The sequence below is a fragment of the Arvicanthis niloticus genome, chromosome 8, assembly GCF_011762505.2.
Source record: "Arvicanthis niloticus isolate mArvNil1 chromosome 8, mArvNil1.pat.X, whole genome shotgun sequence".
Taxonomy (NCBI): Eukaryota; Metazoa; Chordata; class Mammalia; order Rodentia; family Muridae; genus Arvicanthis; species Arvicanthis niloticus.
This window is the reverse complement of record NC_047665.1, coordinates 7,781,121-7,792,191: the sequence shown is the minus strand read 5'-3', so window position 1 is coordinate 7,792,191 and position 11,071 is coordinate 7,781,121. Positions and strand designations below refer to the sequence as shown.

General features: G+C 48.2%; 1 non-coding gene across 1 annotated transcript; it reads left to right on the top strand.

Annotated features, from left to right (window-relative positions):
• The first annotated feature begins 10,478 nt into the window (after window positions 1–10,478).
• On the top strand, window positions 10,479–10,597 carry LOC117714426 (small nucleolar RNA SNORA19). Its single transcript, XR_004607512.1, has one exon. It is a non-coding gene; the product is annotated as a small nucleolar RNA SNORA19 (small nucleolar RNA).
• Window positions 10,598–11,071: the final 474 nt, after the last annotated feature.

The window sequence follows — 11,071 nt, the reverse complement described above, 5'->3', positions numbered from 1 at the left end:
CTGACAAGAGACTTGTTTTCAACAGCCTACAACAGCTGAGCACACTCTGATAACATCTTGTTTTATATACCCAGGATTTTCCCTTGGGTGTGTGTGACTTAAAGGTGTGACTTAGAGACAAGACTTAAAGGCGTGACTTGAGAAGTCAGTCTTATAAAGGGCGAGAGGCAGACAGAAGAGGGGACTTGAAACTTGGAACTTGGAGGCACTAGGGACTAGGAATTAGGGACTAGGAATTCAAGACTTGGGACTTGGACTAGGAACAAGAAACTTGGAAAGAGAGAAGAGAAACTTGAAACTAAGCAGGACTGAATCACACTCTGGTCTCCATCCTTCGTGTCTGCCCTCACTCTCTCTCTTGCTGAACCCTGACCCTTGGACTGGAGCAGCAGTACGAGCCAGGACAATTTAGCCCCCAAAGTTTGGGGCAGTGTGGGTTCCAACATTTGGCAGCGTGGTCCCTGACAATTGTATTCAACAAACATTAGTGTACATATTTCTTCTAATAAATTATTAAGTATGTAACTTTTATATACCAAATACACTCATACCTTGTGTGACGATGCCGTGATTATCAATGGGCTGAATACACATCATCTCTTCAGATTACATCATTTAGCAACGCCACACTATTTTTATGAAAACACACTCTGTGATGTTCAGACGGGAAGAAATTCCCTAATGGTACATGTCTGGGGACTACGCATTGTTAAGTGATGTGAGACTTTTATTGAAAATCTGAATGCCTTTGTAGAAATTCAGATTTGTCTCAACAGCTATAGTCTCCTCATGGTGTGGCCCAGTAGTCTGGGTTTAAATGCTCATAGCATTCAAAGAAGCACAGTATTGCGCTTATTAAAGGTGGAAGTAATATCATCATGTATTATTCATGAACAGCAGCATGTTTCATACATAATGTATTTAGATCACGCCCACTGCTCGACACACATGCCCCTCTTCTCCTAAGAGTAAGCCATGCCTCTTCCTAGGTAGGCCATGGTCTACCTCCGTTCCACGTTTCCTTCTAATGACCTAGTGAGTTTAGTTAGGGTTGCTTACAGGTGGATGTGTGAGCGGTTACTTACAGGGTAATCTGTAACTTACAAGCAGCAACTTGCCAGTGGCTACACCACTGAGGAAAATCTCCCTCTCTCAGGAGCCATTAATAGCCTGCAGTTCCTCATGGAGGGGTGGGGCTTGGTGACATTGGTGACAGACCCAATCTTGTACAGGCCATATGCAGTTAATTGCTGCTGTTGCTGTAAGTTCATCAGAGCACCAGCCATGGCATGGCTGGAAGACAGCATTCCACACCACTCCATCCCTTCCCTCATCTCTTACAGTCTTCCCATCCTTTCCTCCGTGGTGTTTTGTGAGCCTAGACGGGGTGACATGGACCCCTCATTTGGGGCTAAACATCCAACAGTCATTTATTCACAATAAGACTGTAGTAACTGCTGCCTTCCTCAGAGAGAAGCTCCTCTGGACAGTGCTAACAGCAGCACTGGTTTATGGGCATAAGGCCATTTAACAGTCACTTCACGTACATTAAGCAAAATAGCAGCAGTGGCTTCCCTGTGATCTCCTGAGCCACAGGCTTGCATGCATGGATTCCCTCCTGTGGCACAGTCACAGATCCTGTCAGAGAGTGGCTGGCTGACTCTGCATCAGGCATCCCATGGTAGTGGGTAAACCTTGATTGACAGGTCAACACAACACTCACAGCTGAGTAAGATCGTAGATGTCAATTTTCCTCCAGCAGCCTTCATAGCACCTTCGGGCAGTATGAAAGGGAGGGAGGGAGGGAGGGAGGGAGGGAGGGAGGGAGGGAGGGAGAGAGAGAGAGAGAGAGAGAGAGAGAGAGAGAGAGAGAGAGAGAGAATGAATGTGTTTTTAGCTCAGTTCTGGTTTCTCTATGCTCTGTAACCAAAATGTGTGCAGGGTTCAGCAATTCAGCAGTCACCAGGGCTGGGAGACAGCTCAGTGGTTTAGAGCACTGGCTGCTCTGACAGAGGACCTGGGTTTGGGTCCCAGCACCCACATGGTGTCTCACAGTTGCCTGGAACTCTTGTCTCAGGGAATCCAATGCTCTCTTCTGGAGTCTGTGGGCACTGCGTGCACACACAGTGTCCACACATATATGCTGGAAAATGCTCATACACATAAAATAAAGATAAAGTAATAATCTACTTCTCATGGGCCCAGGGTCTCCATGACCAACCATTCACAGGGAGGTAGCACAACCTTGACACGAGTTTTCCTTAGTGTTGTGTGGGTTGTGGGAGGGAGCAGCTTTGGATAAATATTTCCACAGGCTTCAGGCAGACACTTAGACCAGCTGTGTGCAGTGGCATGGTGCTATAAGCATGTCACCTGGATATATGTATATGTGTATACATATATATATGTCACCTGTATGTATGTATGTGTCAAATAACCAATGAGAGACGGTTCCCTCGTGTCCTGAACGACTGACCTCTGAGCCAAGCAACGACCATCTTGGGGAGTTCAGCTATGCAGCTCCTGCACACGGGTTGTTGTCTGACCCTGGACTACTCACCGTGCCCTCAGGGGTTGAAGGTGAGGTGACACAGAGCCAATGTCTCCGAAGCAGGTAAGAAACACCACAGCAAGCTCATCCAAACGCTGCTGCAAGCTCCTTTAATACCCTCCACCGGCGCCTCATTGGTCCCAAGAAAGCAGCTTTTTTTTTTTTTTTCGTGGTTTTTCGAGACAGGGTTTCTCTGTGTAGCCCTGGCTGTCCTGGAACTCACTCTGTAGACCAGGCTGGCCTCGAACTCAGAAATCTGCCTGCCTCTGCCTCCCAAGTGCTGGGATTAAAGGCGTGCACCACTGATTGGCTGGCATTGTCTGCATCAGCAATCCTTGGTCTCTCAGGCAGTCCTCAATTAGGTCCTCCTGCAGGAGGTGCTTTTGTGGCTGTGCGCCCCACCCCCACCCCCACGTTTACATAGAGGCAGCCTGCGGTTGTGCTACAACAGATCATCCCAGTGAGCTGGCTGATGGTTTACATCCCTGTCCGGAGGCTCCAAGTAGGGCGCGAGATTCTCACCTGAGCCTCCAGCCTTTCTCTACCCTCTGGCAATGCTGCACAGGCGGGGGATGGGGGTGGGGGTGGGGGTGGGAGGAGGGGCTGCAGTATATAGAGGCCCAAGAAAGGCTGGGGCTCCATCTGTCTAACCCGGAAGCTCTCACCATTGCTGGTTAAGGCTTTCCAGGTACAGCCAGCTGAGGGAGGAGCACCCTCACCTTTGTAGTTCCGTGAGGAAGACCAATAAATCCATGGCCGCTCTAGAGCCTTGGCTCTCAACCTGTGGTTCTCAGTGGTCCTAGGAACCCCCAACGAGAAATTTATTTCCGTTGTTGTTTCCTAACTGTACTTTTTCTACTGAGCAGTATCTTAGCGTCTACGATCATCAGAAATACGTGTTTCCCAATGGCCACAGCCCAGAGGTTGAGAAGCACTGCTGTAGAGTGAACTTTGGAGGGATCGTGTCTCAATTTGTTACTGGGAACCTAGGGGGGAGGTAGACATTTTTTTTTTTTTTAATGTCTCTCAGGGAAGAGATTTTAGCAATACCCAGTGTTGTGTTTTACAAAAAGAAAGGGAAGCCAGGTATATGTTTGGATATGTGCGATATGGTGTGGGGGAAGAGGGTGCCTCTGCAGGGCCATGCTGTGGCATCCCTTCCCCCTGAGGAACCAGCCACACGACATAGTATAGAATAGAGTTTATTTAGGGCATGGAGGTGGGGAAGTTGGGGGACAGAGAAAGTTAGAGAAAGGGGGGAGTGGAGGGAGGGAGAGAGAGAGAGAGGAAAAAGAAGTAGTGGCCAGTCATGAACACATGGGGGGGGGAGGTATTGGAGAGAGAGGGGAGAAAAGGGTAAGAGGCAAGAGCAAGGGGAGAAGAGAAGAGAGCAAGAGAGAGAGGGGAGGGGGCAAGCTGCCCCTTTTATAGTGAGTCAGGCACAACTGGCTATTGTCAAGTGTTGTGGTTTGTATGTGCTCTGCCCAGGGAGTGACACTATTAGAAGGTGTGACCTTGTTGGAGTAGGTGTGTCATTGTGGGTGTGAGCTTTAAGACCCTCACCCTAGCTGCCTGGAAGCCAGTCTTCCACTAGCAGCCTTCAGATGAAGATGTAGAACTCTCAGCTCCTCCTGCCCCATGTCTGCCTAGATGCTGCCATGTTCCTGCCTTGATGATAATGGACTGAACCTCTGAACCTGTAAGCCAGCCCCAATTAAATGTTGTCCTTTATAGGACTTGCCTTGGTCATGGTGTCTGTTCATAGCAGTAAAACCCCAACTAAGACAACAGGTAACTGTGGGGTGGAACCTTGTCGCTATCCACGTCCGACCAGCGGAAATAAGGCAACGGCAACGGCAACTGTGTTCTTCAAGTGGTTTATTCAGCTATCCCTGTACAGCCAGCTTCTTCTTCTCTCTCTCTCCTCTCTCTCTTGTCTCCCCTCCCTAGCTCCCCAAAGCCCCTTATAAGCATTGCGTTAATCCTATCAGCAGCTGCCACGAAGTCACTGGTGATTGGCCATTCTCAATGATGCAAGGTGGGGTGATCGGGTAACCACACCTCTCAGTGAATACAACTCCATATATGGAGTTGTCTTTTCTCTCAAGCAATGCCTATGCCAAGCGCACCTTGTAATGGTGAGAGCCGAGCCGCTTCCCACAGAACCTAGACTAAATGTCAACACCCAGGGAAGATAATTTCTCAGCTCCCAGCATTCCCTCGTTGCTTTGTCTACGATTGAGACCCTGACAGCTTTCTCCCTTGCATGCTAGCGTGTCTACTGCTGTTGTCTTTGTTCAGATCTTGTTTAGGCAGCCATATTGACAAGCGTTTGTGGGTGTAGCCTCTCTGACATTTCTAGGAGACACAATCTCACAGCACACTTCCGGTGTCTTTCTGCCTCTTACAACCTCTCTGCCCCATCTTCCTCAGGGACACCCCCCCCCCCGCCCCAGCCTCAGATGAGGAGCTTTGCTGTAGATGTATCGGCTGTGACTGGGGACCATATGATCTCAGCATTTTGATATTGTGGTTCTCTGTCGTGAGCTCCATCTTTTGCAAAGAGAACTACATTTATCTGTGGGTGTAAGGATAAATATTTAGAGTGTAGTTAGGAATTAGGTTGCTTTGGTAAAGTGGTGGTTGTCCGTTCCCCTCCAGGATCCATGATGTCACTAGCTCTGGGTAGTTCACGAGGTTTCAAGTACCAGGCATAGTTTTCTTCCTGGTGAGCAGCTTTAAGTCAGATTAAAGGCAGTTGGTTACCAAGGTACACGTGCCACTATTGCCCCCTTAGGACCTGTTTGCCACGCTGGTGCTGTGCTTTTCAGCCATCATTCTGGTAGGTCTGTTGTTTGCTTAGGAGTATGTATAGTGCCTTCTGGGGACACAGGAGCAAGTCCCCAGGGAGGAGCTTTCAAGTCAGATCCCCTAGGCCCTGTGTCCAAAGTTTATTTTGTTTTTAGAAACAGGGACTCACCTTCCACCTCTGGGGGGGGGGAGGGGGCTACCAACAGCGACAGCAGTAGCATGCTGTGTTTTGGGAGCCTCTTGGACAACTGTCACCCACAACTGAAAAGGAGGGTATTCTCATCCCTTCTGTGGGGTTTTTGTTAGGTAGTCTGTGGCTCTTGTGGGGAACAACGTCAGCCAAGATGAGATTTTTTTTTTAAATTTAAACTAACTTTGTGTGTGTATATGTACAAAGATGTGCATGTATTATGTAATTTAGATGGCTGATTGTGTGCCTTCTGACGTTTTCCCAGGCATCCTTACACTAGGTCTGAAACTTTATTCCTACCCATGGTAAATAATGCTGTGTGAACATCTCCAAGCGGGCATTAGCCTCTGCGACTGGGATTTCTCCCTTAGGACAGACTTGTGGAAATAGGTTGACTGACAGGAAGGTTTCTGTAGAAATTACTGAAGCTGCTTCTGTGTAGCCACCAGGGCTGCAAAGAGGGAACTAACATACAGAGTGCCCGGAAGGCATCTTGTAACACTCAGCCCTCCTTTATATTTGACCTTTCTGATGGACTTCTGCACAGGTTTGCTTTCTAAAATGTAATAAACACAACACCATGACCAAGAGCAACTTGGGGAGTTTCAAGGGCTTACTCGGCTTCCGTATTCTGAGGCACAGGCCATCGAAGGAAGTCAGGGAAAGAGCTAAAGCAGGAGCCATAGAGGGGTGCTGCTTACCGGCCTGCTCCTCATGGCTTGTTCAGTTTGCTTTCAGTTAGAACCCAGGGCCACCTGCCCAGATGTACCACTCACAGTTGGCTAACCCTTCCCACATGAATCATTAATCAAGAAAACTGCCCCACAGGCTTGCCCAAGGGCCAATCCGATGGCCACATTTTTCCTGTATTGAGGTTTCCTTTTCCCAGTTGGGTTTTGAATGAAAATGGCCCCCATAGGCTCGTAGGATGTGGCATTATTAGTAGGTGTGGCTTGGTTAGAGGAAGTGTGTTATGGGTGTGGGGGAGAGATGGGGAACTGGGTTCATGTTCCAGATGCTCAAGCCAGGGGTGGTGTCTCCTTCTTTTCCTGCTGCCTGCCAACCCAGACGTAGAACTCTTGGTTCCTCCCTACCACACCACGCCTGCCTGCACATCACTGTGCTTCCTGCCATGATGATAACGGACTAAACCTCTGAACCTGTAAGGCAGCCCCAGCTAAAGTTGTCCTTTCTAAGAGTTGCCATGGTGATGGTGTCTCTTCATAGTGGTACAACCCTAACTGAGATACCAGGTGATTATAACTTGTGTTGTGTTGAGCAAAACAAAACAAAAAGCCTGCTTTGCACAAGTCTTTCTCCTGTGCTGTGTTTGTAACCCACCAGACTGAAGCCCGGGCTTTCAACTTGTCACACTGTGTTTCTTTTCCAGTTTGATTACACTGGAATCCTCACTCAGTTTTTATGTTTTGCAAAAACCTCATTGACAACTGCAAATCGAATGTTACAATCATTTCTCTGCTACAACCGGACCTTCCTTTTTTTCTTCTGTTGGGGCCTGAGTGTGAGATCTCAGTATCTTTCCTAGGCTAGTATTCAATTCCTGGTGATCCCCCTGCCTCCGTCTTACAAATAGCTGGGGGACAAGGATGTACCACCCTACCTAGCTGCTGTTTTTCTCCTCCTGCTCCTCCTCTTCCTCTTCCCTGCCCCTTCTCCCCTTCTCCTCTTCTTCCTTCTCGTCTTCCTTCCAGTCTTTACTGACTGCACATCTCAGAGATAAGCCAGAGTGATCCACCTTCTGAAGAGAACACCCTGGCTCTATCCATGGGAATAACTGACTGGTGGATCCAGAGTTCACCACAGACCTTCCTGTGAGACCATTTCTCTGCTGTGATCCCATCTGCGTGCTGGATTTGATCAGGTTAGGTTCTCTGTTAATTAGCTCCCCTTTAATTATTACAGAAACAGAGTTACCATCCAGGAACATAGTCCCATCAAAGCTGCATAGATTGAAAATGTCCACACCAGGTTGTGAGCCCAGGCAGCTGTCTGACTCCAGCACTGTGCTTTTGCCTGGGTTGTTACACAGGCTCCTCATTAGTTCTCAGAGATGGGTTTTGCATCAAGGAAACATTCTCCTTTGGGCTTCATGGTAAACAATCAAAGTGAGGAACTAGAAGCCACGTTGCCTTTCTCCTTCCGGTTCCAATGGTGCCAACTCCAGGCTGGCCAGAGCATGCAATCTATTAAACCACCACAAGGTGGTGCTTTCGCACTGTCTCCAGAATGAAGCGGCGGGCCCAGACTTCTTTTCTTGGTCTATGAGATCTGTTTAGTGGATCTGCTTGTGTTAGTTGTCCGATCAAAAGCTTTAAAGTTTGTAGGAAAAGGATCAGGCCACGGTTGGTGTGATTCCACGAGCAGATTGATCAGAGCAAGTAGGCTCCTCAACTAGACTGTAGTTTGAGATAACGGTAGTGTTTGGTGAGTGACTTCATACTGAACCTCTTCTTAGCCCTGTTTCCTGGACAGAAGTTCCGTGACTTTGCTCCAGAATCTGGTCTATAATGGAGAGTGAGTTAGGAGCTTGGGTGTTCCCTCAACAATGCTTCTGCCCTGCAGCCCCCTTGTGCTGTGAAATGGGATTAAAGGCAGATGGGGGAATCTACTTATGGCCCCGAGGTGGGTCCAGGTGTGGGAGGGATATGGGCCAGCTTTTCCAGGATGTAGATCCAGAGAGAAGCCCACTCACTACATTCACAGATCCTAAACCTAGGGAGAATTAAATGTGTCTAGAAAAATGTTATTTCACATAGCAGCATTGAGGAGTGTTGAAATATGAAGACTTACTCAGACCTGGCTGGGAGAAACACTGGCATGGTGATTCGGTACCTGCATGTCCTTATAGAACTGAATTTTTGTTAGACTCTGTTTCCTTAACTACAAAGCTAGGATAGGGGCTGGAGAGATGGTTCAGGCTCTTGCAAAAGACGTGAGTTCAGTTCCTAGGGTCCACATAAAATGGGTCACAGCTAACCACCACTTCAGCTCTAGGGGATCCAAAGCCTTCTTCTGGACTCTGTGGGTACTGTGCTCAAATGTGTCTACACCCAACACACAGGTAAAAAGAAAATGAATCACAACAACAACAACAACAAAACAAGGATACACTATGTTAGTCTGTTTTGTGTTGCTATAACTGGGTACCTGATTCTGGAGAATGTATAAAGAAAAAAGGTTTACTTAGTTAACAGTTACACAGGTTTGAGAGCATGGCACTGTCAACTGCCTGGTGCTGGTGAGGGCCTCGTGGTAGCCAGTGTCTAGGTGGCAGACATAGGTGTAGAGAGCACCACACAGTGAGACAGGAAGAAGGTAATAGTGGGTTGAGGAAGTCAAACTATCCCTGAGGCAATGCTGGCCCCTCCAAGGACAGTCTCCTCCTAGTCTCTCCACTAGGCCTTGACTTTTAGAGGTTCTGCCACGTCCACCCAGAGCTTCTAGCACACAAACCCAGTGTGACAGATGATGTCAGTGTCTATCCTATAGAGCTGGTGTGTCCAAGGGAGAACATGTGTGAGGCACATGGCTGTAGGCTCGGCACGGGCAAGTGTGAGTCTTGCCAATTCCCCAGTCCCCTGTGGGGCTCCCAAACAGCAGAACAAGTGACACGAATTCCAAACGCTCCCCAAAGGCAGGGACTGTGGGGAAGAACTTGGGAGACCAAGTTTAGTTGGAACTAAGAGCTCAGATCCAAAGGGTTGAGCCGGTGGGCGCTGAGGTTGGGGAGCAGAACTCTGCTCTCTCACCATGAGGCCTGGAAGGTCAGTTAAATACCTTCCTGGTGTGTGTCCACCAGGGACATTCGTGAAGGGACTCAAGTGGAGTGAATGGAAACATTGCACTCAGCACAGAGGACATGAGGGACCCTCACAATGAAGGTGGTGTGGGGAGGGCACCCTGAGGGCAAAGAGCTCACTGCTACCTCCTGGTGCAGCTGAGGATAGCCAGGGCTAGCATAGAGAAGGAAGGTATGCCAGGGCAGGGCTCTGCCTTGCCCTCATTTCCAGGTTACCACTTGAGAAAGGCTTTGCCTCTGTGGGGCTCAGGGGCGGGGCTCGGGGCGGGGCTCGGGGGCGGCTCCAGGAAGCATCTTTTTGTGCTCTGCTTTAAGGACTTGCATCACTTGGATCTTTCAGCTATGGAGTGGGCTGCTCTCTGCAGTGTTTAGCTCAGTTACTGGATGATTACACTTTCACCGGCCTATGGCTGGACAGGCCTGGACAGTGCCCACAGCTTTTTGAATAGGGTATCAGTGAAAGGCTAAACACAAAGACGGATATGGAGAGACTGAAGGAGTCTGGTGCAACCCCTGAGCTCCCATGGCTCCAGGAGGCTCCTCCAGCCCCCAGAATTAGCCAGGCTCCATGGTGTACACTTGGGTTTCTCTGATCTCTCTCTCCCACCACTATCCTTCCCAGGGTCAAGGGAAGGAGAAAGTCAGAATAACACCATAGAAGCATGAGTATGGTGCAGCCCAGGGTTTCCATGGATCCCCAAGCTGCCCCGTGCTTCAGCACTGCACAGTTCTCTGAGTTGGAATGTCGAAGGCCTGTATCCCATCCCAGGCTCTGAGGTAGCTGATGCCTGGCTTTAAGCTCATGTCAACCAAACTGGCAAGGAAAACCTTCTCTTCTGCCCTGGAGGTGTAGTGTTCTCTCTCTCTCTCTCTCTCTCTCTCTCTCTCTCTCTCTCTCTCTCTCTCTCAATTAGAATCCTTACAGAATTCATTTTTAAAAGTTTATTTTTATTTTGTGTGCATTGGTGTTTAGCCTGCAAGTATATCTGATTAAGGGTGTCAGACCTTGGATTACAAACAGTTGTGAGCTGTCATGTGGGTGCTAGGAATTGAACTCAGGACCTCTGGAAGAGAGGTCAGTGCTCTTAACTGCCGAGCCATCTCTCCAGCGCCTGACTTTTGTTCTTTTGAAAGTAGAACCTATCTTATGTGCTATACAAATAGTTGAAGGTTAGTTAGCAGAGTAACTGCATGTAGTAATTCTGCCAGTCTCCTTCAGGAAAAAAAAAAAGGAAATGTTTATATTAGGTAAGTAGCAGGCCTTTATCTATGAATATGTGACCATTATGTTTTTCATTTATGAAATTGTCAATTCAGAAAATAGATATGTATAATGTGGTCATAGCATATGATCTAGAACCTGGCCTTGAAGCCCTAGTTCCAGCAGTCTGTTGCTAGGCTGAATTGTATGAACTTCAGTTTTCCCTTTGTGAACAATGGGTATAATTTCTGCTTCCTGTAGCTACCATGAAATTGCACAGAAAAAGTCTGATTAAGTAGTAGCTGTTGTTATTAACCCTGTGTTGTTTTGTGTGCCGAAATTTTTTTTTAAAAAGTAGAACCTAGTACCTAATTGTCTGGGTATCCATGGATTAGGGGTGGGGTGATGCTTTTCACTTAGGACAGATGTCAGGGACCAGCGCTCTCCCTGGCAAAGATATGGGCATCCTACTCAGGGGAGGGGCAAATCTTTAGCTTT